Source organism: Triticum aestivum, chromosome 3B (genome assembly GCF_018294505.1).
Source record: "Triticum aestivum cultivar Chinese Spring chromosome 3B, IWGSC CS RefSeq v2.1, whole genome shotgun sequence".
Taxonomy (NCBI): domain Eukaryota; kingdom Viridiplantae; phylum Streptophyta; class Magnoliopsida; order Poales; family Poaceae; genus Triticum; species Triticum aestivum.
In genome coordinates, this window is record NC_057801.1 from 7,113,378 (window position 1) to 7,136,510 (window position 23,133).

General features: G+C 44.1%; 1 long non-coding RNA gene across 2 annotated transcripts; it reads left to right on the forward strand.

Moving 5' to 3' along the window:
- The first annotated feature begins 13,974 nt into the window (after positions 1 to 13,974).
- On the forward strand, positions 13,975 to 17,243 carry LOC123064286 (uncharacterized). Of its 2 annotated transcripts, XR_006430667.1 has the most exons (3): positions 13,975 to 15,560; positions 15,757 to 15,938; positions 16,870 to 17,243. It is a non-coding gene; the product is annotated as an uncharacterized lncRNA (long non-coding RNA). The 2 variants fall into 2 exon arrangements; XR_006430666.1 differs by having other exon boundaries at positions 15,757 to 17,243.
- The last annotated feature ends 5,890 nt before the right edge of the window (positions 17,244 to 23,133 follow it).

The window sequence follows — 23,133 nt, forward strand, 5'->3', positions numbered from 1 at the left end:
AGTACAGTTTGGCTGATTAAGCCCCCAGGACGACCTCAAATGGAAACATTATCTACACGGATTGTCTTCGTCTCGTCGAAACGATCGATTTTGATATAAAAATCTTTCCAATCCGAGTTCGTATGCAAAAGTTAGAGCCATTTGGAATACGGCTCTGTCACTAGGCAAAAACTGGCGCGCCCCACCAGACACCCTGTCTGATGGGTAGCGCGAGGGATAGCCTGTGTTGCACGAGCGATTTGACCATCAAGATGAACTCTAATAAAAAAACGTTCAACATAAAAGTTGTTCGTCTCGTCGAAACGGTCAAGATTGCTTTTGGGATCGTTTCCATCCGAGATTGTTTACCAACTCAAAAATTACCCGCAAGGTGCAGCCAGTTTAAACCGAACAGTTTTGAAATGTTCAGACAAAACCAATCCGAATTTAACTAGGGTTTTGGACGTGAATCCAAGCCTTTTCCTTGCACGGGAAGTCCAGCCGCCTCTTATATACCTGAGGGGTGATGGCCGATTGAACAACACACAATCGATCAATTCATCTACCACTTCTATCTTTTATCTTTTCTCCTTAACCCTTGTTCTTCTTCTTCCTCGTTCTTCGTCTGTTATTCTTGTTGCAGGGCGGCGAACTTCAAGGCCCTAGGGGCGATCAGGTCGACCTAGGGCAGCCCATAGCCGCCGCGCGCCCAGACGGGGTCCCTTCCGGGCGTGTGGGGTTTCGGGTCCTCAAAAGCACCCGTCGGATTGCCTGCGTACCGCACTTCTGGCTGGGTCTCCTTCAACGTGAGCTGCGGTGCATCACCCTCGGCGTTGGAGGTACACGGTGACGTGTTCGTGTGCAAACACACTTTTTGGCGACTCCGCTGGGGACGAAGCTTTGAACGGTCTCCAGCCCGTTCTTGCTACAAAGAGATCGTCATCAAGTTGCTGCAATCTACAAAGGTAATATGAATACCCAATTCCCCTTTGTAGATGCAAATAATCCATATGTTGTTGCTGGATCACCTATTGAGCATAATGTATCGGCTAGCCCTAGTTTTATCAATCATGCATCTAATTATGTGCAAGGGCCGATGCAAAACAATCTTCATGTTTCAAATTCTTGTAAATTTAGCAACATGCAACATATGTATCCCAACTCCCATGCATCGGCAACCCCACAAATTCATATGCCAATGAGCAACATGATGAGTTCGGTTAATCAAGTTGAGACACCCTATGTAGGAACTTCCAATGGTATGCAACAAAGTGTTTCAAGTTTTTATTCATCGGCAAATAACTTGCACTACGCTAATCCAAACGTGCCGGTGGAGAGGGGAATTGGCCATGATACTACTAGTTATTTGGCCAATTACCCTCAAACATCATATGCTACGCCTAACGCTACTAATTTTTTGGCACCATACGCAACTGTTGATGTCCATAATTCGGCTCAGCACCTTCATGGTCATGGCCGAATAAGTGAAATTTCTGCAGGAGCACAAATGCCTTCACCTACTACCGTGGCATATCATGTTCCCCCTACAAAATTACAGAATTTCGGCAACATCTCATTGCCGAAAGAGTCTAAAAGCATTGGGCGGCAACCATATCCAGACTGGGTAATTGAGAACAAGGTTACATTCTCTTGGGATTTGTGCAACTCTATTTGCCAGGAACTAATAGAAGGCGGGAAGCCTCATGATTTTGCTGCTGTAAAAGCTAGAATTGTGCAAATGATGCAGTCGCCCAGTGCTGTACCATCCAGTGTACCACCTAAAAAATCACAAAGTTTTGGCACCTCATTGCCGAAAGAGTCTCAAAGTATTAGGGGGCAATCTCATGACGAGTGGATGGAAATTGAGATGAAAAAGTTTAAAGCTCGACAAGCTGAGATGTGGGCTAAAATTAGACGAGAGCGAGAAGCCTTACAAATTCAAAAAGATAAAGTTGTTGATTCAGGTACAAAGAAAATTCGGTTATTAGAAAAGCCGAATCAAGTAGTATATATTCTGATACCATAAAATCCAAATAGGCAAGCATTATTGAGAAAGGGCATGGAAAGCATAGCAAAACAACCATACCTGATTTTTCCGAAGTCAATGGAACCTACTTCCTGCCCTATGAGTTTCGTGCCATAGAAATTGACAAGCCTCAAGGACAAGAACAAGTAGCCGAACAAAGTTCGGCTGACATGGATCTTCAAAGCAATGATGCACGGAATCAAGAAAAAGATGATGACAAGGTGTTGGGGAGCCATCCAAAGACGGAGGAAGATGTTCTTCAAGTGGCACCACCATCATGCTCTCCCAATATATTTGAAGAGGTATGCATAGAGAGTAATTTGGCTATTTTCAGATTTGGTCGCAACTTCATTATTGATGCATCTATAAGAAATATTCTCATAAGTAATTTTGAAAGACCAATGAAGAAGGGTAATTTACTTGTTAGCAATAAACTTGTTATGGAACATATCGGTCAACACATTGCGCCATTTATAAAGACCGATAATGACTTATTGTTACAGCCAAAGCTTTTCCCGTTGCTTTATCTAAAGTTCGTATCTAGTTGGTTAGCTTTGCTTATTTTGTACTTGGCTTGCACTTGGTCTCAATTGAGACATGTGTGTTCTAAATATTTTTGTTTCAGAAGTTTAAAGCCAAGGTTAATTTCTTTTGAGAAATCTGATGCTAATATAATATCTTATCCAAAGACACCGGAGATAGAGTGGAAAACATAATGTATAGCCGAATGGGGAGATTCCAAATCTAAACCATTCATTTGCTTATCTCCAAAGCCGTTCACACAGCAAGATTGGCTAGAAAACAAGAAGTTTACCTTCAATTCAAGCATGTGTGACCAAATATTTGATTTATTGCTGAAAAATAATTACATAAGAATTCTTGGTCACCATGTTGAGCCATCTATCCAAGGACGAATGTATTGTAAGTTGCATGATTCGTTCAAGCATAATTTTGAGGATTGCAACATGTTCCGTCAAATAGTTAAATCAGCCATTGAAAAAGGACGATTGAAGTTTGTTGAAACACCAAGAGATGACCAGTCTATTCCGATTGGTCCTGATGGCAAAAAGTTTTTGCATTGGCTGCTTCAAGCCGATACATTTAAAGAGGAGGTAAAAACTGCAGGTGATGGGGTCAAGCTTTCAAGTAAAGAAGTTGTTGAAGAGCATAATGAACATAATTTTGAGGGCAAGAATTCCATCGAAGCTACAATGGAGACGCCAAGGACTGGGGGGCAACAAGCAAATCCAATGATTGGTGCAAGCACAACCAAAGGAAACAAAGGCCGAAATAAGTGCAAGTGTAAGAGATCAAAAATCACCTTCGCTGAACTATTGGATAAATATTAAAAGAAGAGTGAAGAGAAGAATGCTTATCAGCCAAATCATGCAAAGAAACCAAGATCACCCCCAAGGCGCAAATATGAGGATTGGTATTGGCAAAGTGATAATTTTAATGCAACATATTTATATCCTTATTTTGGGCCGCTAATGCCAATGCCGTGGATGCCTCCCTATGCTCATATAGATACATATTCATCACGGGACGGGTATGATAAAAGGGCACATTCTCCATCTTATTCTAGACCATCTCACCAATACTATGCAGCTCCAAGGAGACCAACATTTGAAAAATCACGTGTCAAAGACCGTTTCAATCATAAAAAATCGGTCTGGTGCACAAGGAAGAATAAGGAGGTGGTTGAGCAAATCTACCGCGTCAAAAGAGATGGTCGTAAGAGTGCCACTTCAGATATGATCTCAAATGAAAAAGAGCCAATTAAAGTGTTGACATTGGCTACAAAAGGCAATGAGGCAAGTGAATCAAGTGCCAAATCAGAAGGAAAGAAGTTGAGAGTGCACAAGGTAAAACAAGAATTGCCATTACTTCAAACAAAATCGCAGCTGGGATGCCCACTCGGCTTATCGTATTGGCAAAAGAAGGAGTTGCAGAAGCTTAGTGCACAAGAACTTGAAAAGAGAAATATGGCATGGGTTCCCAAAAGAAATATTCAAAATAAGAATTATGTGCGAGCTTCCTTTACATGGAGTACGGCAAAGGTGAAGAAGGAAAAGAGTGAAAGCTACGAAGGACCAAGCCAAAGGTTTCAACATCTTCGGTCCACACATTATCCATTTTCTTGAACAATGCCGTTGATGCCTATGCCATGGAATTCTTCATCAGGTATGATTGGTTACCCTCAATGGGCTTATTTTAATCCATGGATAAAATATAATTTCTTACATCATGAAAGGGTATTACCAAATCATTATATGTTTGATTACCTTCACTTTTGTTGCAAATCTAAATGGACGGTATATACTTATCGTCCAAAGCACGTACAAAATGGCCGATGGAGTGTTGACATCGCGCTTAGAACAAACTTCGTGCAAGTTATTTTTCGGCACACAAGTTTTGCCGAAAAACAGGGGGGCATGTGTTGACACCAGATTTTGGCATGGTCAATAACTTATTTAAGATGGCCTCAAATGGAGAAGTGATCTTCATGAAAGAGTTTCGTATTGTCGATATGAACATCTTTGAAGTTTGGGTCATCGCAGTCCGATTTCATCTCGAAGGCCGAAACTATACTCAAAGTGCTAAGATCTTATATTTAGAGTACAGTTTGGCTGATTAAGCCCCCAAGACGACCTCAGATGGAAACATTATCTGCATGGATTGTCTTCATCTCGTCAAAACGATCGATTTTGATATAAAAATAGTTCCAATCCGAGTTCGTATGCAAAAGTTAGAGCCATCGGAATACGGCTCTATCACTAGGCAAAAACTGGCGCGCCCCACCACACACCTTGTCTGATGGATAGCGCGAGGGATAACCTGTGTTGCACGAGCGATTTGACCATCAAGATGAACTCTAATCAAACAACGTTCAACATAAAAGTTGTTCGTCTCGTCGAAACGGTCAAGATTGCTTTTGGGCTCGTTTCCATCCGAGATTGTTTACCACCTCAAAAATTACGCGCAAGGTGCAACCAGTTTAAACCGAACAGTTTTGGAAAGTTCGGACAAAACCAATCCGAATTTAACTAGGGTTTTGGACGTGAATCCAAGCCTTTTCCTTGCACGGGAAGTCTAGCCGCCTCTTATATACCTGATGGGTGATGGCCGATTGAACAACACACAATCGATCAATTCATCTACCACTTTTATCTTTTATCTTTTCTCCTTAACCCTAGTTCTTCTTCTTCCTCGTTCTTCGTCTGTTCTTCTTGTTGCAGGGCGGCGAACTTCGAGGCCCTAGGGGCGATCAGGTCAACCTAGGGCAGCCCATAGCCGCCGCGCGCCCAGACGGGGTCCCTCCCGGGCGTGTGGGGTTTCGGGTCCTCAAAAGCACCCGTCGGATTGCCTGTGTACCGCGCTTCTGGCTGGGTCTCCTTCAACGTGAGCTGCGGTGCATCACCCTCGGCGTTGGAGGTACACGGTGACGTGTTCGTGTGCGAAGACTAACATCAACGATTAAACTTTGACAATCTTTTCCCGTTAAAAAATTTGTAATGCCTATGATCGTGGAGTCCTATCATGGCTTCTTATACTTGTTTGGGCACTTTTTGAGTTGCCGATGCTCTCTGCAGACTAGTCATGTCACCAACGTATACTAATACTCTGTAAAGCTTCTCGGTCATTCCTTCTGTAATGTAGCGCAAACAATGACTGCTTCTTTCTGCAAAGTGGAACGACCAACTGGACCCAGTAATGCAGCAGTTTGCCTTGGACACATTGGCTCCTTTTGTGGAGTTCAACTAAAATCAAAGTCGGAATAAAACCGAGCTTTAATTTTGATATCCATGTAAGCAACAATAGGTATAAGGGAAACAATTACTGAGAAATAACGGTTGATGACTTGTACACCCAGAAGAAAAGCATCTAGTGATCTACCTTATCTTAATGGGAAACAAAACAGGAGAGTAGAAATTCTCAATCATTGTGATTCATTCATATTGACTGAGACATTATCTTAACAATGCCTTGTTTCAACATTTATAAAGAACAACAAAGCAAAAAAGTACCATTCCTAAAACAGTGCGACTGATTCATTTTAACAGAGACATTATCTTAACAATACCATGGTTAAACATGTAGAAAGAACTACAAAGCAGGATAGTACCATTCCTAAAACAATGCGACTGATTCGTTTTAACAAAGGAAAAAAATGAATCAATTACTGGCCAATAAAGGAGGATGAAACACATGGCCACAAAAATGGTAATCCCGCTAATCCCTAACAAGTGTTGTAGTTAATAAATTCTGAGAGTGGCATTGCTTAATTTTACCAGCGGCATTAGATTAACAAAAAGCATAAAGAGTTCCAGGGGAGAGTGGGCGCAACAACAGCATGTGCTTCCATCTACTTATAAAGGGGGTGATGCAGAGTTTTGTTGTAACAAAGAAACAAGCATCATGTCTAGGTTGGAACAATTTTTGCTCACTTGATTCTAAAAGATAGCAGTTCAATAGCTGCAATTCAACATTTATCCAAAATAGTACCAATACAAGTAGCACAACATCTCAAAGCACATTGCAGCATCATGTGGATGAAAGTCGGTACTGACCATTCTTGATCAAGATTTGAAACAACTCGCGAGGACGACTTAAAACATATCCCAACACATATATGAAATCTCGATCTCCTTTTGTGCAGTTCCACCAAAATTAAGCAAAGTCACCGGCGTGACATTCAAGTTGAACTGCACAAAAATGGAAATCCCACCAACCCCTAACAAGTGTTGCAGTTTTGAAATAAGATTCAGTAGTTAATTCTGAGAGTGGCATTGCTTAATTTTACTAGCGGCATTAGACTAACGAAAAACATAAACAGTTCCAGGGGAGAGTGGGCGCAACAAAACACGTCCTTCCATCTACTTATAAAGGGGGTGATCCAGAGTTTGTTGTAACAAAGCAACAAGCATCATGTCTGGGTTGGTCCCATTTTTGTTCACTACTTAATGGGAAAAGACAGCAATACAATAGCTTCAATTCAACATTTATTTAAAACAGTACCAATAAAAGTAGCACAACATCTCAAAGCACACTGCACAATCATGTGGATGAAGGCCTGTACTGACCTTTCATGAGATGACCATAATAAAATACGAATCTACCAAAGCGAATAGGAAATCCAATCTTGTTTTATGCAGTTGCACTGAAATCAAGCAAATTGTTCCACGTAGCGAAGCAAAATGTCGCAATGGCAACAAGTTGAATAGATACCCCTGTTTTAACAAAGGCAAAAAAGGAAACAATTACTTGCCGATAAAGGAGGATGAAACAAACGGTGACAGAAAGAAGCATCTAACTTATCTTGCTGGAAAACAAAGTTGGATAGTAGCATTTCTAAAACGGTTGCATTGACTCATATTAATAGAGACATTCTCTTAAAACAACATTCGTTTAAAAATGTAATTTACTTTTAATAGTGGCATTGCTACAATTTTCCGATGGCATTCTTAGATTAACAACAGCAAAATAGTTGTATGGGACGTGCCAGCACCATGTGCGTGCACACATATAAATGGGGGATGCAGAGTATGTAACCAAGCAGCATATCTGCGTTGGTCCCATATTTGTTCTCTTTAAACCTTTTTCCTATGGGAGGGCAGCAAATCTAGTCCTGCACAAACTACCCGACCCCCCCAGTTTCTTTTCCTTATAGATGTGTGTACTTGATTACCCCCTTTTTCCCTTTTCGACCAACAAAGCGGTTGGATAGCCAGTCTATACTACTTTCTGTCCTTCCTTTCCTCATTGAACCACGTCCACTACACCACGACAAAACTTTAGGGGCAATCAACTGTCGGGAAAGGTTAAGAATCCATGTCACTTGTACTGCCGAGAAAGATTTATCTGCCGGAAAAAAACATTATAGGTCATCTTAACTGCCGGCAATGGTTAACCTTGAAGGGCAGTTCATCTGCCGGCATGTTTACGGTCAGCCTATCTGCCCTGAAAACTGAACAACGGCAGAATCATTGCCCATATACACGTTGGCGGCCCACAAAACTTACGGCCCAAAAAGCACGCGAGGCCACGGTAGACGTGAAACGGTAGAAGTTACTAGAAGCACCACGGGCGGGCGCATCTTTGTCTTTAGTTGAACGGTTCGAAGTTGATGCGTGATCTCCGCCTCCCCTAGGGCTTGAACCTAGGGTTTCGACGTCTTCCGGCGATCTCCGTCGGAATCCTACCTCTCGACGCAATTCTCGCGGGCGATTGCTCCCTCCCGCCTCGGGAGGGTCGGGGCGATCCTTCGAGGTGTTTTAGACGGAGTCGAGTTTTTCTGGGAGTGCTAGGGTTGTGTCCCTAGATCGGATCGCGGATATGGCGAATAAAAGAGGAACTCAGAGGGAGAAGATGAAGGAGACGGCGGAGGATCTACTCGCTCGTCTCACCTTGCAGGAAGAAGAAGAGGACGACTTTGTCTGGGAGGAAGAACTACCAGATCAGATGGAGCCGACGAAGTGGCTGGCAATCGCGAGGGTGCATACGCCAAAAACGTTCAGCCCTAATGCACTGTATGGTGACATGAGAGCGGCCTGGAATCCGGCCAAAACGGTTGTATGGAGGAGGATCAAGGAGAATCTGTTTACGGCACAATTTGGCTGCCTTGCTGATTGGAAAAAAGCCATGCTTGAAGGACCATGGCTATTCCGAGACCAAGCGGTGATCCTAGAGGAATATGATGGTTTCAAAAGCCCAGACTCGTTCAAGCTGGATAAGATTGAAGTATGGGCTCAGATCCACCGCCTACCGGATAACTTTCTGATTGAGTCGGTTGTGAAGGGGATGGCGTCACGGATTGGTGAGGTGATGGAGGTGCAGCTGAAATTGCCTGCTGGTTTCTTCGGTGAATTCGTAAGAGTCAGGATCAAGATTGATGTGAATGCAAAAATCAAAAGATTTGTGACAGCAAGGAAAGGTGGGGAGAGGGTCAAATATCAAGTTAAGTATGAGAAACTTCCTATCTTCTGCTACCACTGTGGTGAATTTGGTCATTGGCATGAGGAGTGTGGAGACGGAGTGCATGATGAAACGACCTTTGAATGGGGCGATTTTGTGTTGGCATAGAATGTAAGGGGCCGTATAGCAGGGCGAGGAACTACCTCGCAGAGAGGTAGAGGAGGCTATGCAATGGGGGGACGTGGGAGGGGGAGGGATCGGTACAACCCGAACCAAAGCTGGCGTTTTAACGCTAGGCCACCGCAAACCCCTGCAGCCGCTTCTGGTTCGATGGGGAGATCGCAGGAAGATGAAGGGGAAGATGATGTGCCCAATCCACACCAAAGTGAGCAAACACAGGCTCAAATTCAGAAGCAGAAGGGTCGTATCCCGGAAGGTCTTGATCTGGTAAAAGTGACCAAAAGCACAATGGTGGACATGCATAATGAGACTGCAGGGATGTCGCTCAAATGTTTCTCGGCGGACAGCATCATTGCTCCTAGTTCGGGGCCAGCTGATAAGGCAGAAGGAGGGAAAACTACAGAGGGGGTGGTAACAGCACTTGTGGCTGCGGAAACCCCAAAGGGAGTACCTCCTCCACCTCCAGTGTATGTTTCCCCGAGGAAGGAAGTTAAGAGGCCAAAGAAGGGCGATGGCAAATGCAGGAGTCTGGATATTGATGCGGGAGGCAGTGGCGAAGTGATTAGTGATGACAGAATGAAAGGTAACAGGGCAGATAATCATAGATCGGCGGGCTCCTTTGTGGAGTACCGCCGGGAGCAATGAGTATCATATGTTGGAATTGTCGGGGTGCGGGCAAAGCCTCGACAATTCGCGAGCTTCGCGAGATCGCGAAGAAATTTGCCCCGACGGTGCTATGCATAGTGGAAACGCAAATATCGAAAGCACGTGTCAAAAACCTTGCTGGTACTTTAGGTTTTAATTATGCTTATGCAGTTAGTAGTGTTGGCCGTAGTGGAGGCATGGGTATGTTCTGAAATGATGGAATAAAGCTTGATGTGTTTGGGTATTCTGAGTACCATATTGATGCATCTGTTTCCGTTCCAAATCAGGAGGAATGGCGTTTGACTTGTGTTTATGGCGAAGCACAAGTCGCGGAGAGATACAAGACTTGGGACCTTCTCAAGTCGCTCGTGTCAGCGAGTTCCCTACCATGGTTGTGTATAGGAGACTTCAACGAAGTTCTTCACAATTATGAGCATGTAGGGGTAGGACAACGGAGGCGGTCACAAATTCAAGGCTTCAGGGATGCGATTGATATATGTGCTCTCACTGATATAGGATATAATGGAAAACGATGGACCTTTGAAAAGAAAACTTCAGGAGGCGGATATTGTAGGGTACGTCTGGATCGAGCCCTAGCAAATACGGAGTGGCTTTCAATCTTTCCACATGCAACCCTGCACCATGAAACGGGGGCGGCGTCGGACCATTGTCCGATCAGGTTGCAACTAGAGCATACCACTCCACAGCAGATGGTCTCAAAGCTGTTTCGCTATGAGGTATACTGGGAGAAGCAAGAAGATTTTGGCTCTTCTCTCGAGGCAATGTGGAAAGGATCAGCCGATGGTATGACTGTTGAGCAGATTAGCAGCAAACTTTGTAATCTTTCGGCTTCTTTGAAGCAGTGGAGTGGAGCAACAATTGGCTGCGTGCCGAAAGAGATAAAGAAGTTGAAAAAAGAGTTGACAGTTTTGCAAAATGACCCCCAAAGAGTAGCGCCATCACATGCAGAGATAAAAATTATTGACCGTCTTGTTGAGCTGTATCACATGGAAGAGATCAAACAGAGGCAGCGATCCCGAGTGGAGTGGCTTAGGTATGGGGACAAGAACACCAAATTCTTCCAAAGACGAGCTAGTATGCGTCGCCGTAAGAATACAATAAAATCTCTTGAACGTCCGGATGGATCAGTAACAACCGATGAAGCGGAGATGGCTTCAATCACAACTGAGTTTTATAAAAACCTGTTTAGATCAGGGGGCACCAGCGGTATGGATAAAGTACTAAACTCGGTCCCTGTCAAAGTCACGCATGCGATGAATGTGGGACTTATGGCTTCTTATACGGGTGAAGAAGTGAAAAGTGCCCTTTTCCAAATGTATCCTACTAAGGCCCCTGGGCCTGACGGATACCCAGCTCATTTCTTCCAAAGGCACTGGGAACTGTGTGGTACGGAAGTGACCAATGTTGTTCTTCGCATCCTTCGTGGGGAGGAGAGTCCTGAGGTGATTAATGAGACTTTCCTGGTTTTGATTCCAAAGGTAAAGGACCCCACCAATCTTGCTCAATTCAGACCAATTAGTTTGTGCAATGTACTTAATAAAATTGCTTCGAAGGTCCTATCTAACAAACTGAAAAAGATCCTCCCTGATATTATCTCTGAAGAGCAGTCTGCTTTCGTCCCCGGTCGGCTAATCACAGACAATATCATTACTGCTTATGAATGCTTACATTTTATGAAGAGGAACAAAGCTAAACGCAATAGATTCTGTGCTGTTAAGTTGGATATGATGAAGGCATACGACTGTGTTGAATGGAATTATTTGGAAGCTATCATGATCAAGATGGGATTTGCGCCATCGTGGGTGGCTTCGGTCATGAGGATGGTCACATCGGTGAAATTCTCTGTCATGTTTAATGGTGGTAAGCTTGAGCAATTTTCACCATCCAGAGGAATCTGTCAGGGAGACCCTATTTCTCCATACCTGTTTTTGCTAGCAGCGGAGGGCCTTTCGTGCCTCTTTAAAACCCAAAATGAATCATCACACCTCACCGGAATTCGAGTTGCTCCGACGTCACCGCCGGTAAGCCACTTGTTATTTGCTGATGATAGCCTGCTGTTTGTCAAAGCCAGTTCTGTTGGAGCAAATGAGCTGTCGGTCTTGATGGAGGACTACTGCAATGCTTCCGGACAAAGGATAAATCTAGCAAAATCCTCAATCTTTTTTAGCAAGGGGTGCCCTGCCACTTTGAAAGCTGAGGTAAAGAATGTTTTGAATATTGCAAATGAGTCCCTCTCTGATAAGTACCTGGGTATGCCATCTGATGTGGGGAATTGTAAGAATGGAGCCTTCAAATTTCTGAAAGATAGAGTATGGAACAAGGTTAAGGGATGGATGGAGAAGCTATTGTCAGCAGGAGGGAAAGAAATTCTTATAAAGTCCGTTGCTCAGTCAATCCCAGTTTACTCTATGTCCTGCTTCAGGCTGCCCCGAGGTCTATGTCAACACATAAACACTCTGATCAGGAAGTTCTGGTGGGGCAGTAAGGAGGGAAAACGGAAACCAAGCTGGGTCTCGTGGAGCATAATGACACAACCAAAATATTGTGGAGGCTTGGGCTTTCGAGATATAGAGCTTTTTAATCTCGCCCTCTTGGCTAGACAGGAATGGGAATCCTGATGGAACCGGACTCACTTAGTGCTCGACTTTTGAAGGCCAAATACTACCCTACAGGGGAGTTTCTGCAAGCTGAGCTGGGACCGGCTCCGTCACAAATCTGGCGTGCTATCATTGACGGTAGGGAGGTCCTTACTCAGGGTTTGATCCGACGAATTGGAGATGGGCATACCACCAACATATGGCGTCACAATTGGCTGCCTAGACCCTCGAACATGAGGCCGATAACGAGCAGGGTCACTCATCCTCCCCAAGAGGTGAGCGACTTAATTTTACCCGGTGCTGAGTGGAACCGAGCGTTGATAAATGAAGTCTTTCTTCCAACAGATGCGGCAGCCATATATTCTATCCCTCTGTGTACGCGGCAAATTGATGATTTCTGGTCCTGGGTACATGAGAGACGGGGTGTTTTCTCTGTCAGATCTTCATATCGCATGTTGGTGGAGACAAAGATGAGAAGAGAGGCCTGGTTGGAGGGGCGTGCGGACTCCTCCGACACGGACAGAGAAAAGCTTTCCTGGAAGGCGATGTGGAGGGTAGATCTTCCTCCAAAACTTAAAATTTTTCTATGGAGATTAGCCCAGCAATCAATACCGACAGCGGATGTTATGCATCATCGAAATATGTCAACGACCACTTGTTGTGGCTTATGTGGAGTGGAAGATTCGTGGCAACATTCCTTGCTTCACTGTACTGTTGCAAGATGTGTTTGGGCTCTTCATGACCAGGATCTTGTCGATGCATTGAATAGCATTACAGAACCAGATGCGAAGCGGTGGCTGTTTGCGATTCAGGATATGCTATCTTCTGACGATTTCATTCTTGTTGCCACAACATTATGGGCTATCTGGTATGCGAGGCGACAGGCACTCCATGAACATATTTTCCAGAGTCCGCTTTCGACATACAATTTCATACTGAAATATATTCGAGAGTTGGAAGATTGCAAGACGAAGAAGAATCCAAGGGTGGTCGCACGAGCTGAATTAGTTCAGCCAAGATGGGTAGCTCTGTCGGAAGGGACAGCAAAACTCCGTGTGGATGGGGCAGTTTCCAGAGATGGTAGCTTTGGCTCTTTCAGTGCTGTATGCAGAAGCTCTTCGGGATCTTTTTTGGGAGCCTCGGCCATCAAGATCAAAGGCATTTCAGATCCAGCGACTTTGGAAGCCTTGGCCTGTCGCGAGGCACTTGATCTTGCTATGGATCTTGATCTTGCTAAAATCCTCATAGCAAGTGACTGCCAAGAGGTGGTGAATGACATAAAAAACTGCACTGGTGGCGTCTATGCTAGTACCATTAGAGAGATAGTGGAGTCAAAGAATACTTTTGATGATTGCTCCTTCATCTTTGAGGGGAGGGCAACGAATATTGAGGCACATAGTCTCGCTAAGCATGCTTTTGGTTTGGATTTCGGGCGCCATGTATGGCTTTTAAACCCTCCAAACATCTCTTGTATCCCTATGAACATTTTTGAGTAATTAATAAAGTGTGTTTAGACTCAAAAAAAAAAAAAAAACTAGAAGCACCACGAAGCCCTAATTAATTTCCCTTCACCGCATCCAGTCCCCACCTCTCTCCTTCCCTCAGCCGCCACTCACCATCCCCAATTCCCCATCTTCGTCGCGCTACAAGCAGCACCGCCGCCTCCTAGTGCCGCCCCCCTGGATACCCCACGCACGCGGCCGCTCTGGATCCCCACCCATGCCGCCGCCTAGTGTCGTCGCCCCCGCATCCCCCACCCATGGCGCCATCTTCGGATCCCCATCCACGCCCCATTGGAGGTCAGCGGCAAGTTTGGAGGCGACCTCTGGGAACGGCCTGGCGATCTTGCTTCCGTCCACAGCACACAGTCGACGTTGGCGTCGGCAGGTTCGTTCAGCTTGGCGGCTGCACTGGTGGGGTGAGCCTGGCCTTCGGTGCGCTCTACCCGCAGTTCAACTCTCGTTGCGTGCCCCCGCCGGCCGCCATCACAGACAGGCCTGCGGGTCTGGCGCCCACCACCTCTCTATTCTTCTGCTTTCCACACCATGTGTCCGTACGCTGCTCCCTCTTCCTCCTTTCTGTTCCTCTGTTCTGCTAACTGAATGGCCCAGATAAAGTTTATTCTCGAGAGTTTTGCTGCATGATAACTATGTACTACTAAATATGTTCTGTTTTCGTCTCTCTTTCCCTCTTGTTAAAATCATATCCTCACTGCAGCTATAGCTTAATCAATTAAATTCATATGTCCTGTTTAGAATTTCTGCAGTGAAAAGAGCCCTCTTAATTCAAATAGTAATTTTAGTTGTTGTTCATATATTTTGTTCGCAATTCTACAGATATATGGAGCCAATAGATGTGACTGAATATGGGCATTTCTGGGTCTGCTGTTCTTGGTTGTTCAGAAATGCATGGCTCAAGATTGCTCTGTCTAGAAGCTTTGCAATGCTGCATATTCAGGGAGCCAATAGATGTGACTGAATATGGGCTTTTGTGGGTCTGCTGTTTTTGGTTGTTCAACAATGCGTAGCTAACTCAAGTTTGCTCTGACTAGAAGCTGGTACCGGCAAATGTCAATGTGGCCAGATGACATTGTGTCAATTGAGTTTGAGTCAGCTAGTAGCAATCTAGATAAATATTTTGCTCTCAAATGCAGTTCTTTAGTTATATTTAAATAAGACGATATGTTCTAGAATATGAGTTAATGAACGGATAACATGCATGCTTCTTAGACTGGCTTGTATATTTCGCTGGTATGAACATGATATACATGATTCGTAAATGCTTATATCTTGCTATTATGTAAGTGGTATGCTTTTTAATGATGTGATGCAGTTGTAGTGGCGTGTAATATGTATTCATTGTAATATTTTCTTAGTTTTGGAGATTGGTTAGTATTTTGTGGTTGATGACTGTAGCTCGCTTTTTCTCCTAAAATTTACATCTGTACAAATTGACCAGAATACACATGCCATAAATTCACCTTTTCTCCTATAATAGTCTTATATACTTAGCACTCCGATCTTTGTAGAAAAAACCTTACTGGGTCCAAAGCTGTCCAGATGCATGGTGAATGATGGCTGAGATGTGGTGCAACACGGAATGGAAAGAAAATTCTTGTGCTTGCAGGGAGCGGAAGCGGATGTTATTGGGGTCACCGTTAAGAGAGTGCTTTTTTGGCCCGCTACCAAAGAAAAATGGTGGGTTCCTACTTGATTAAAACTATCATCTTTGTTTTTTTTTCAAAAAGGCAAAACCGCTCCAGATTCTGCTCTTCATTCAGAATATTCACAAGTAAATGATTTTCTTGCTTGTATACAAGACATTTCAGCCACTATCATGGAAGTAACAAAGCTGGTCATTTTAATTAGGCTCACAAGCAGCTGAATTATGTAGGTTGCTCCTCCACTCAGGGGACATGATGCCGTCCCACTGTCCCTTTATTGTGATGCTGCCGTACACGCGCATATTGGGCTGCACTCTTAGGATGGACACCAAGATTGGCTTCCTCTCGCCAGCGCTGGGGCTGTGAGGAGCATGAAGTATTCCCGCCTCATGTTATTGCTAGAGTAATCTTTGTAAGTTCTATCTTGACTTCTTATAAGAAAGGATTGCTATTGCTGTGCAATTGTTCTGGGTGGTGTAGTTGTTGGAGTAATCCAAACATACGGAAGTTTCCATGTTAAAGTCGTGTAGCTAGCACGTGCAAGTGCAAGTGCAAGTTGTGTCCGGCCAGAATTACCAAGCATGATCAAGCTGGCCGGGTGATTAGTTTTGGAAAGAGTGGTCTATGTGTGATGATATAGGAAAGGTTTAGCGTGTACCGATGGTGGAGTCGGTTCGTGTCCAGGTCATGTACGGGTAGGTTTAGGATTGGTGTTTTGAGTCGGCTACTAGTCTGTCCAACGTTTAGGTTGATGCATATATATATGCAGCGTTGCGTGTGAGTTTTGTAACACAGAGAAAAAAGAAATAAAGTGGAGAAACAAGGGCACGACAAGGGCCCTTGGCTATCAGTTTTGCATGCGCGTGTGTTCGTGCAATTTGATGTGATCGATCCTGTGGGCGAATTTCCAACAGTAGTATCTTGGCACCTTGTTAGGATTAACATGATATGCCATTTATTGTCTCTCTAATGAATACATACAGTACTTGCTCTTTCTAGTGTTAGTTTGGGTTTGCAGACCATCTATCCTCATAATCTGTTTACATGATTGTTGTCTTAAAAAATATGGATTTTTTTTTATGTGAAGAAGCATTAATGCATTTTAGGACTCCACGAGTTGTGTGGCCTTAGAAAAAAATTGGCCTCCTCGCGTGAGTGTTGCTTGCTTTCTTTGTATTTCTGAAATACGAAGGCTTGGTGACTGATCTGATTGGTATGTGTATGACGTCCTTGTGTCCGTATATTCTTCAGTGGAATAATTGTTGTATTATTCTGACTAGCTCTTACTTTCAGGTGGTTGTCAAAATACACTATGGAACATAAATACTTGCTTCTTTTTTCAGGTTATTGTATACTGCTCTTGCACTCACAAGTTTATAGATGTGTGTTTTGTCAGCTAAACAGATATATTGCTAGAATCTAAGGAAGTTTTTGGACATTTTAATATCTATCCGATGAAGTAGCACTCTAGGATGGATCCGTTTCTAACTGAAAACAGATGTTGTATTTAGTGATGTTGCATTTGTAGGACATATGCCCATGTATGTATGTAGGGACGATGGATTGTTGTCCTTTTGGCTGTGACGTAGTACCGGACTTGTGAACCTACAAATGTATATCTAATTATGTATGCCATGATGTAGTACTGGGCTTGTGAACCTACAGATGTATAGCTATGTATTGTTGAGATATATTATGATGCAACCTAATTACTCTACGTGTGTGAAGTTCCTTGTATTCTAAATTATGGTACAAGATCAAGTGGAGAGAATGACAGGTTGAACAGGAAGGGGATATTTGTGTCGGCAGTACACTTAATTAAGGGCACATCCACTGCCAGGAATTCTTCTATCTGCCCTGGATTGTCAGTCTGCCGGGGAAAATTGATGTGCCGGGAATAGTTCTAACTGCCGGCAAAGCTTCAGCCATCTAGGGCAGAGGATCTGCCGGGGTTTCTTTTAACTGCCGGGAGTGGTCTTTCCCAACAGGACTTACAAGGGCAGTTCGTAAGTGCCGGCAAAAGGCATTCCCGGCACATTTTCTGCCTCCACTGGCTAGTTTTCCCGGCAAATAAGGTGACTCCTAAGTTTTGTCATGGTGTAGTGGTCCTAGATTCATGCTCCACCCCACCGCACCCTTCTTTTCTCTTTGAACCAAGACCTAGATTCGACTACAGATCGAAAGAGATCCACATGCAGCTAGAGCAACGATGGTTTCAAAGAAACTTATACCTTAGGGTCATCGAGATGTGGCAAGGCGTGCGGTGGGAGGCCGGATCGGCCCACACTACGTACGATAGCGAGGAAGAAGGGGTCGCTCGGCCTCCCGCACAGGCGCTGGGTGAAAGAGAACAGCGCAACCGGCAGTTCCCCTTCCCGGTGCAACGAGATCTGGATGCCTCCTTCACCAGCTGTGAGGGGGAAGAGAGAGACAAGAGGTCAACGCAGTCTTGTTTAGATCTGGTGAAGAGAGGGTGAGAGACTTTGAATATAGCAAACCCTAGCAAAGGAACACTGAGCCTCCAGCGTGTATATATATATGTAGTGCGGCGAGAGTGTGGAGAGTGCAAACCCTAGCGAACAAGCGCTAAGGCTCTAGCTTATATATATACTATAGTACGAACTGAGCTCCGGTGCCTTAACTGCACCTGCTTTTGGCTGTATGACAGGTGGTCCATCCACATTTTGGGCCCACCTGTCATAAACCCAAAGGCAGGTTAAAGTAAATGAAGTTGCGTCCATATAGTACTCGTGTATACGACCAATATATAGTGGAGTGGTTTTCTTATTCTCTCCATAACAATCGTTTCAAATTGTGTAAGTACGAAACGAAACTCTTTATTTAACGTACCCGTGAAGAAAACTACTAAGTACTCCCTCTGTCCCATAATGTAAGACGTTTTTTCATATTACGTTGGTGTCAAAAAACATCTTATATTATGGGACGGAGGGAGTACTTCCGATGAACCAACGATCCACACATCCTGGTCACACTTCCTGTCCTTCACGTGCGGTACACTACCCTGCCTTAAGTGAACAACCACACATGCGCCAAATTATAGGAAACGTGTGAGAGTGTGTACAAATAAAGAATTTTAATTTCAATTATTGGAAAGGTTTGAGAGTATGTACAGTTTGCCCTCTCTAATAATTATGGTTTATTGTGTTCAGTCTAAACTTGGTCAAACTTTACAAAGTTTGACTTCAGTCAAATCTAATATGCAGAGTAAATAAAAATGGAGGGCTACTACATCCATCTAGGTATTTAGTCCACACCATTTTTTCAATCAAAGTTAATAGCTCGACAAATAAATTACAGGGGAGCTAGAGACAAAGTTGTGAGAAGGCTTAGAAATCAATACAAAACTTATGCTCTTAGTACCGACGTCTATCCTTCTTCGAGGAAACATTTGGTTCATAGCTAATTGTGTGATAAAATTGCACCAACGTGAAAGACGACTGCGTCTCCAACGCAACCAAGGTGAACTGACGAAGGATATCATCTTTGTGGGTAACAAGCAAAGAGCACTGATGGAAGACAGATTGTTTTTCATTGAAAATCGATCAGCTTCACCAGCCGACGCAACCATGAGGCACAACATTGAGCATTGATAGGTCATCGTGGTGATGCATCATCCATTTGGCATCAAGTTTGGGTGAGGCATATATGAAGTTTGACAAATCCTCACTATGGTCTGTTTCTTCTCACTAATCAAGCTCGAGGAAGGAAGAACCATGTGGCAGAGGACAGTGAGCCGGAACAACAATGGCCATCCAATTTTGTGCAGTTCCACTAAAATTAAGGAAGACATGCCTGAGTATGGAGATACGTAGCGCTGTTTCCAAAAATATAAAAAGGGGTATAGTGTTGTTACTTTGTTTTACAAGATTAACAACGACATCTCAATTGTCAATAAGAATTAATGAAAGTACACCAACAAACAGAAGCATCATGATTATCTTGATGGGAACTAAACCAGGATACCCGAGAAAAAAAGCATTTCTTCATTTAACCAGTGATAGTATTAGATTAGCACCAGCAATAGGAGCATATGGACAATGACCACACAACCACCTTTCACACTACTAGGAAAAGGCCTACTAATGGCGCACCGGTGCCTACTAATGGTGCACTACCGGTGCGCCATTAGTAGCGTGCCATTAGAATTTTTTACTAATGGCGCACCACTGGTGCACCATTAGTATGTAACTCCATGCGCCATTAGTATGCCTCCCGGGGGGCCATATGTAACCATGTGCTTTGTCACACTAATGGCGCACTCTGCCTTGATGCGCCATTAGTATCCTTTGGCATACTAATGGCGCACTCTGCCTTGATGCGCCATTAGTATGAATATTTGTTTTTTTTGCTTTTCTGATTTTTGCACAGGTTACAAAATATATTATTGGACAGAATATAGACAGCAGCACACAGCAACATCAGATTCATCGAATACAATAGAAGATTAGTCTCCGAATACAATTCATCATATTAGTCTCCGAATTCAAAAGACCGAACAAAGATAAAACATTACAAGTCTCAAGACTGCGAGTATCGAGTTTGTCTTCACATTACAAGTCGATATCGATCATCTAAACTACCATCACATAAAAGAGAGTTGTGGTCATCACGATGAGCATCATCGCGATCAAACTGGTCCTCATCCGGTTCCTCCAACGCTCCCTCCTCTCTCCCGCTAGATAGCGGGCATATCTAGATTCGGCCTCCGCCCTAGTGGTGTACCCTTTGTAACTGTTACCGTTGAAACGGTGAACCTGTCTCCGACACTCCTCCCAGTCGTCGTAGACTCCGAGAACCTTACCCTTGTACATGAGTGAACTCCTCCTTGACGGTGCGGTGCGCATTCGGACGCCGGTCCTTCCTTTGCTTCTTTGATTGGCTGCCATCTGTGTGTGCGCCGCCATCATCAGTGGTGGCATCCTCGGCGGCACCATCAGTGGTGTCATCCCCGATGCCACTAGGGGTTGTGTAATCAGGATCAGTGTCTTCCGCGGCGTCCTCATAGCGGTGAGGTTGTTCCTCCATCTCTTGGGACAACTTCCAGAATTGCTTGTCGCCCGAACCACCGGCCTCATCGTTGTGGGCCATGTTTCGCTCTAAATAGGAAAAAAGTTTGGTCAAAAAGTTGGTTATTGTCAAGGAACAAGATCATGGTCTCATCATTTAGGTTTTGTCGACACTGAGGCACCCTAAAAGCCTAAGCTTTCATCATTTAGGGTTTGTCGACGCCAAGGCACCCTAAAAGCCTAAGCGTACATCATTTAGGTTCTCATTGACACCGAGGCATCCGGGACAGCCAAGTTAAGTTTTCATCATTTAGGGTTTATCGATGCCGAGGCACCCTAGGTTGGGCCTAATCACTTGGCACTAATCACTTGGCTCTATTGCCACCTATGTTGGGTTTATCATCTAGGGTTTATCGATGCTAAGGAGAATTCTAAGTTGGGCCTAATCACTTGGCTCTATTGCCACCTATGGTTTAATGCAGCAAGAATGGCGGGGCAGTTGATCCTACTTAACTAAGTACTAAGATACCCCGGCCCATGCATTAGTCGCAAGTACCCCATATGTCCTATTTTTAGCAAAGTCATGCTAAAATTCACGGAAAATTTCAGCATGACCTTTGCTGAAAATAGGACATATGGAGTACCCGAATTTGCCAGAACGGAAGTTAATCAACATTCCGACAAACTCAAGGGCCTCTCAGGGTACCTGCAAATTCATCACGACACGATGGCCGGAGACATGACCTTTGCAAAATGGTCGGAGACACGATGGTCTTTCTCAATGTGATTAATTGATGGATCAACACATAAAACATGTCCAATAAGTATGATTTATAGAGTCAACATCAGTATGAATATATATAAAGTTTTTCTTCATCAGCCAGGCCCATGCAAGTAACTGCATCCAGCAACTAGTTCTGAAGTTATGAAGTTTCTGTCTAATTAGTAGTTTTTTGGTGATCATACAGAATGTTGTCTACAAGTTTTTTTGGTCATTTAGTAGTTGTTATGAATGTTGTCTTGTAATGCAAAAGATTGCAAAAAAATACATCATTGAGATGTTATGCTTGCTGTTTTGATCATACAGAATGTTGTCTTGTAGTTGTTGTGATCATTTAGTAGTTGTTGTGATCATACTGTTTTAACTGAATTTTGGTCAGAACTGAAGATGCTATTTTAACTGAATTTTGCTTCAACTGAACCCATTTTAATTCTGTAGTTTCTGAAGTTTTTGAAGGGGAGCCTTGGCGCAGTGGTAAAGCTGCTGCCTTGTGACCATGAGGTCATGGGTTCAAGTCCTGGAAACAGCCTCTTACAGAAATGTAGGGAAAGGCTGCGTACTATAGACCCAAAGTGGTCGGACCCTTCCCTGGACCCTGCGCAAGCGGGAGCTACATGCACCAGGTTGCCCTTTTTTTAGTTTCTGAAGTTTTTGAAGTAGACGAATTTGATGCACCAGATTAATTTGATGCAGGCCCAAGGAACTCCGCCCGCTCCTGCAGGAGAAGAAGCTGTACGCCTTTGTTGGCTTCTGCATTGGAGGCGACAAGGAGAAGCTGAAGTTGTCTGGTTTGGAGATCAACCCCGACAAGTACGTCGACTTGCAGCGCAAATGGAGAGTTCCAAACTATGGAAAGAAGTGGCAGTCTTTGGCTGAGTTTGCAGCCAGCCTCATCCACCCATCCTACTCAAAAATGAAGCAGAAGATCGATAGGAATTCGGACCACCTACTATGGGGGGACAGCCCACTGCCAAACAAGCTCATCGAGTACGTCGCGAAAGATGCGTACGTCAACTACGAGGCATGGAAGAAAATTGAAATCACCAAAGAAGGTTTGGAGCTCTGGCAAGAGGCGGAGGATCATTGGGATGACCCCTACTACTGGGGATATTGAGTTGTTTGTGGTATTGGGATGACCCCTACTACTGTGTCTCAGTTTGTAGTTATGTGGTTGAACAAGTTTGCTTTTGTTATGTTGAACAAGTTTGCTTTTGTTATGTTGAACAAGTTTGCTTTAGTAATGATGAACAAGTTTGCTTTGGTTGTCAGTTGACATCGTCTCATCGCTGAGCATGGTTTAGTTTTACCTTTATCTATTTATTATTTAGGCAGAGCTATTCAGGCATGGAAGATATAATCATCCTTATGGTGAGGATCGCAAGGTTTTTAGCTTCCAAGTTTCTAATGACACATGATCTTTCCAACCACATAACTTAACTGCAAAAATTTCCCCTGTAAATTGTAGTTACACATTCCAACCAATACCTGCAGGTTGTAATTTCATACTGAATGACCATCAATGACTAAGTGAAGCAAATAATTGCTATGCATTTCTTGGCACGCGAGAAGGAAGAGGGGAGAGGAGGCGGAGCTCACCGGGGAGGCGCAAGGAGGCCCTGCGATAGCTTAGTAGCAACAGACGTGGCCGAAGTTGAGGAAGACAGCGACGACCCGATGAAGAAGAGGTGGAGGGGGGTGGAGGGGTCGAGCGCCGTCGCGCCCTGGTTCCGCGGCTTGCCGGCCCGGTGTTGAAGCAGATTCTGCCCGCCGCCTTGCCTGTCGCCTCGCACGGTGGAGCT